Source organism: Cryptomeria japonica, chromosome 10 (assembly GCF_030272615.1).
Source record: "Cryptomeria japonica chromosome 10, Sugi_1.0, whole genome shotgun sequence".
In the NCBI taxonomy this organism is placed as follows: Eukaryota; Viridiplantae; Streptophyta; class Pinopsida; order Cupressales; family Cupressaceae; genus Cryptomeria; species Cryptomeria japonica.
In genome coordinates this window covers 117,237,015-117,243,262 of record NC_081414.1, presented here as the reverse complement: position 1 = coordinate 117,243,262, position 6,248 = coordinate 117,237,015, and positions in this window count along the sequence as shown.

Below are 6,248 nucleotides of genomic sequence, written 5' to 3'. Positions count from 1 at the left end.
CTTATAAGATGACAAGATTAGTAGTAATACTATCCTAACATGATATACTAGTTATATGATTTAAGCTAATGATAAAAGGATGTAGTCTAAAATGTTTATTAGATTAATTCCTTTTGCAAAGAGAGACTAGATGTGCTAAAATTGAGCATAAATGAGATACTAAAGCTTGCATGGATTTTAGATAATAGATTTCTTAGATTCATGGATGTCCAAAATGGAGGAAGGAGAGCTCTATTTATAGCAAAAATAGGGCAATGGATGGTCGGGATTGAAAGAGTTAATCAAAGGTCAAGATTGAAATTTGTCAATCCATGTTTACAATTCTCACCAATGAAATGGTGACGATTGTCAACATAAGGTTGGTTGAGAGGAGATGTAAGAAGCATTAAATGCTTGAGAAGAACTCATGGTTACCCTAGGGGGTAAGGGTTAAGGTTAGGTTAAGGTTATCCATTGGATAAAGCTTTTACCCAAAGGATAAACTCTTGTGCAAAGGTTAAAGGAATAACTATGGTCAAAGCAATAAATGCTTGATGAGACCCTTGGGTTAGATGGAGGTTAAGTTAGGCAAAAAGTCTCTAACCATGCCACTAAGGGTTAGTTAACCATTAATGGTTTGAAGACTTTGGGGACAAATTTGTAAGAGTCCTTCCAAATTTGAAGACTTTACTCCAAATTTGAGAAGTGACCTCCTCAAATTTAGGGAAAGGGGATAATTGATGGGTTAGGGTTAATTGATTAGGATCAGATGGATTCTAGAAGAATTTAGGAATAGGGTTTAGGATGCAAGTGGGAGATGTAGGAAAATGCAAGTGCGTGAGGGAAAATAGAATTAATTAAAATAAATTGTTTTATTTCAATTTGGTTGCAAGTTGGGGATTTTAAATAAATTAGATTTATTTAATTGGGATAAACTATTTAATTAAATAAAATGATTTATTCAATTAAATGATATAAAAAGGGCTTAAGTGAATTTAACTAAATAAATTGAATGATTTACTTAATTAAATAGAGGAATGTGGGTGATTTAATTAAATTGGATTTAATTAAATAGAGGAATGGACATAAAATATTCATTTAGGAATATGGTCATTTTTATACGTCTACATTTTGCCCCTCTTTGAAGTGACGTGTGTGCACATGTTAATTCAAAGAAAATGATGTGTCGTTATGATTCGTTTGTGATCAATTTTTATGTCGTGCCCTAGATTTGATAAATGATGTTGATAATGCCCCCTCGGGAGATGAATCAAAATTTTGAAAAAATAATTTGTGTTGGATAATTTTGATAGCATTGTAAATTTTGGTCTATGTTGAATGCTAAAATTGATTCATCTCTCGATAATGACGTTGGGTAGGTTGGTATGAGACATCACGAGCGATTTTCGTGTTCCTCCATGTAACCCTAATTTTGATTTATATATAAAGGGAAAAAGTGATTTCTTTTGTCTCATTTGTGCTTGTTGACTGTGGAGAAAGTGACACTTGGAGAGAAGTCAACATGTCAATTCCATATTCTTCTCATCGATTCGAGTACGTTAGGAGGTATCGGAGGCCTGTCGCGTATGGACCACCGGTAAGTCAACCTTTTTGACCCCTGTTTGATTTTTGATTTTGTCATTTTTTGTCACTTTTTGAATTTTTTATGTGGATTTTTACATTTTAGCGCGTCAGGTCGAAAGGGTAGCGCATACCAAAAAAATTGTAGTGCGTAGGGTTTAGTGAATTGGGTAGCATCCGAAATTTGTAGGCTAGCGCATAGTTAGGTTAGGGTAACGCTTCAGATTAGGTTAGCGCACAGGGTGTACAGGGTAGCGCAGAGGGCAAAACGGGTAGCGCATAGAGTAAACCTAGTGCATAGGGCTTCTAGGGGGTCACATGGGTAGGTCAAGATAGCACGTAGGGGTGACCTAGCACATAGGGTTAAGTGTGTAGCACGTGGAGTGCATAGATTAGCGCATAAGTGTTTTGTAGCATGTAGGGTATTTTAGAGGGCGCATTCGAAGAAAAGGGTAGCGCGTAGGGTTTTTCTAGCACATAGGGTTGATCCAGTGGCGCGTAGAGAAAATAGGTTAGCACATGAGAAGCAGTTTAGCGCGCAGACAGGATGATTTAGCGCATATAGAAAATTTTGTTGGTAAAGTGGGATTTTGTGAATGAAAAAAGTTTGTAGGGTGATGCCAGTTCTGCCGGGATAAGTGCATTTTGTTAGCTGTTGTGTCCTCTGTCATTAATGTGATAAGTGTGTCCAATATGAGTTTTGAGATAACTTGATTTGATTTGAGATGTTTCAAGTTGATATAGATTTGATGTGATTTTGATATGATGTGGAACTTGATTTAAATTTGTTCAAAGTTTTCAAGTTTTGGATATGAATGTGTTGGATATGAATTGTGGAGCTCGAGTTGTGTTACAAGGTGATATGGATTTTGGAACTTGATTTGTGTTACAAGTTGATATGAAACTTGAGTTGTGTTACAAGTTGATATGAATGTGAAACTTGAGTTGTATTACAAGTTGATATGATTTGAAACTTGATTTGTATTACAAGTTGATATGATTTGATGGATTGATATGATGTGGAACTTGATTTAAATTTGTTCAAAGTTTTCAAGTTTTTGAGAGGATTTTGATTTTGATATCCATGTGTTGATGAGGAAACTGATATTGGACTTGCCTTGTTTTTGACAGGAGCATCTTGGAGTAGTGCAGTCGCGTGAGCGATTTCCGAGACCGTGGTCATTGATACCACGATTGACACAGGGAGACAGAGACATTATTGATAGATGTGGTCTGACCTCGTTGTTAGAGATGCCTCGGTTTATCATAAACCAGGGTTTATTGATAGCATTGGCAGAGAGGTGGCATAGCGATATGAGCACCTTTCATTTGGCTACAGGCGAGATGACAGTGATGCCTGAGGATTGCTACCGAATTCTGCGGATTCCTATAGTAGGTGCATTGCTACCCTACGAGCAGACGGAGGAGGGTGGGACTGAGGCATTGCGCCAGATTTTTCAGGATGACACTATTTGTGGGTATGAGATCCCCTAGCAGGAGTTTTTGGATTTGGATTACGCTCCTCTGCCATCAGTCTTATCAGGTTTCATTGGTTGGTTTCTATGTCCCGACCGTAGGTCAAAGGGACTGTCAGTGGGATGGGGATTGGTGTTGGAGGATATGGTGATGCAGGGTCATCGATTTGCATGGGGGTCAGCTATGCTGGCCCATTTATACAGGGGTTTGCATGAGGTAGTGTACCTGGGTTACGACAGTTTATCAGTTGGTGTGACACTGCTACAGGTATGGGCGTGGGAGCATATCCACGGAGCTAGGCCACTGGCAGATAGAGATAAGCATGTTGGATGCGCGTACGCATATGGGTACAGAGGGATAGTTGTCCAGCGTATGCTGGGCAAACTAGAGCATTGGAGGAGAGTGTTGGATGATATTGATACGATCGTCTGGCAACCATATACAAGTTGTGAGGTATGGGCTGAGGATGGGATGGAGATGCCCTATGTCTTCATGACCAGATATTTGATAGGGCGGATGCCCTTTGTGATTGAGAGGTTTTTGCATGGCTGGGTGTTGTGGCAGTATGGTCGACAGTAGGGGATGCCACAGGGAGCATGCTTTTATGCTCGATGGAGATAGGATATTCTGGATTGGGGACCGACGATTGATAGCGGGGCGGCAATGGAGGAGTTCTTTCATGGAGCCGGCCAGATTTGGGATTATGCTCCTAAGATCGTGGATGCAGGGATGACTGATGAGTTTGCAGCACTCTTCGCAGCACGAGCGGTGGCTAGGATATCTGATCCAGTTGAGATGATTCCAGTGTTTGATGATGATGAGGAGGTAGAGGTTGGAGGTGGGGATGGAGGGGTTGATGATGGAGGTGGTGATGATAGAGGAGGTGGTCGAGGTCGGCAAGGGGAGAGGAGGAGATTGGATCGAGGGAGGAGAGTAGAGAGAGGTGGAGATGGTGGTGCCAAAGGGATACAGGGTGAGAGAGTAGGGCGGCGGGTGGCGATGGAGAGGGGGAGAGGAGGTTTGGCTATCAAAGCTAGAGAGGAGGAGCAGGTTGGCGAGGTGTTAGCGGCGGTGGGAGGGTATGATGATTTCAGACGACCAACCTAGAGGAGGAGGTCAGATGTTTTACCCCCACCAGCACCGAGGACAGTTAGAGGGACTGGGGGTACCCCTTGCAGGTGCGAATTTTGACACATGCAGAGGATGCACAGATTAGATCGCTGCAGTTGTCAGTGTAGCAGTTGCAGACACAGATGCTGGTGCATCAGCATCAGATGGCACAGCTGACCACAAAGCGGGATACTACCTTGGAGCGGTTGGGTCGAGCCGAGGCTCAAGCAGATGCTTTGGAGAGAGCGGCGGCAGGTGGCCCAATGAGAGACATCTTGAGAGAGCTGGCTTTGAGAGCCAAGGAGGCGGAGTATTACCAGAGACATTATGAGGATGCAGTGCCCAGGGAGCGCCAAGTGCAGAGTTTTACACAGTCGAGATCAAGTCGATTTCGAGAGACTGGGTCGAGGATGGAGAGCAGAGGCGTGACAGGGCCTCCTAGACAGGATCCACCTGGAGATCCAGGTGCTGGGACATCTTCAGGGAGACCATCTCCTTCAAGAGATAGTCATACGTGAGAGACATTGTCTCCATTGTATTATGATCATTGTATTGTACTTGGCACATATATGACATATTTTGTATATTGATCATTTATCAAGATATATATATATATATATATGACACCATTTTCTTTGATCTTCATGTGATGTGTTATGGATGATGATTTCTATATGCTTTAGTTTATTCTATGATGATGCAATGCTTAGATAGATGCATGTGATTTGATATGTGATGAATATGATGTGATAATGCATGATGTTGTGAGATGTATCTTGAAAATGAGATGTTTGATATGATATGCTGTGAGATGTATCTTGAAAATGAGATTTATGATATGATATGCTATGAGATGTATCTTGAAAATGAGATGTACAATATGATATGCTGTGAGATGTATCTTGAAAATGAGATGTATGATATGATATGTTGTGAGATATATCTTGAAAATGAGATGTATGATATGGTATGCTGTGAGATGTAAAATGATATGTAGCTAATTGTAAAATTATATGCAGCTAATTGATTTTGAGCATCCTCATTCTATATTTGTCATCTCTGTATAGCCACATGTTGTTTGCTTTCTTTGTCTGCATCATCATTGAGCATTGATTTGTTTTGAGATATGTTGAAAATTTATACAAGTATAATGGTATAATTGAACCATAATGACCTGAGAAAATGTTTCATGATTTTTTATTTTGCAAGATAGCACAAGCGTCAAGGTATAATTGAACCAGGACGACCTGAGTGCGGATTGTGTATAAACAGACAAGAGTAAATCATTTGTAGGCGTAAAGTGGAATCATGTCTTCAGTGATATGCTGTGAATCACGTCTCGAGACAAGTATTTACACCGTACAGATGATACCTTACAGACAGAAAACTAAGAAAATATTGGAGTCTCTCAATGTTCTCTAGCTTTGAAGCATTGTAGAGAAAAATTTAGAAAATCCAATAATTCAAAAGGTTCAAGTGGAAAATAGTCAAAACTTTATGCAAGATGCAATATTTGATACTTCAGAAAATCATCCATCGTAATTGTGTGAATCTCGTTAAGCGATCAATGTTTTGCGATGCGATTGTACGAGCTTTGTTTGCTGGATATGAAGTTCTGAGTTTGCGGCAAGTTTTAATGTCTCGAACATGTTGCAAGCTTTGACGAGTATTGCCCCTAGCTAAGTGTACCTCTTGATGTGGATATGTACAGTGATTACCAAACCATGGTGAGATGGGGTGAAAGGATATGCGGATAAACCAGGATAGTGACTACGCTAAGTATGGCCTGGATGGATATTGTGCTAAAAATGTTGGGCAATGGTCAATAGTGCTTTACTATGGATACAATGATATGGATATAGACAGAGGAGTTGTCCTCTCACAATAGCGCCTGTTGCCAGGTTTTCACCAATTGCTTTTATTGTACCTTTTTACTTTTTTCTTGACTTTTTTGATTTTGATTTTTTTTTTTTTTTTAACTTTTCCATGCATTAGATTACTCAAGTGTAGTATTTCGTCAGATGGATGTTGTTAGTTGGTTCATCAAGCACATCTCCTTCTGAAGTTGTTAGCTGATAAGCGCCTGATCCATAGACCGATAT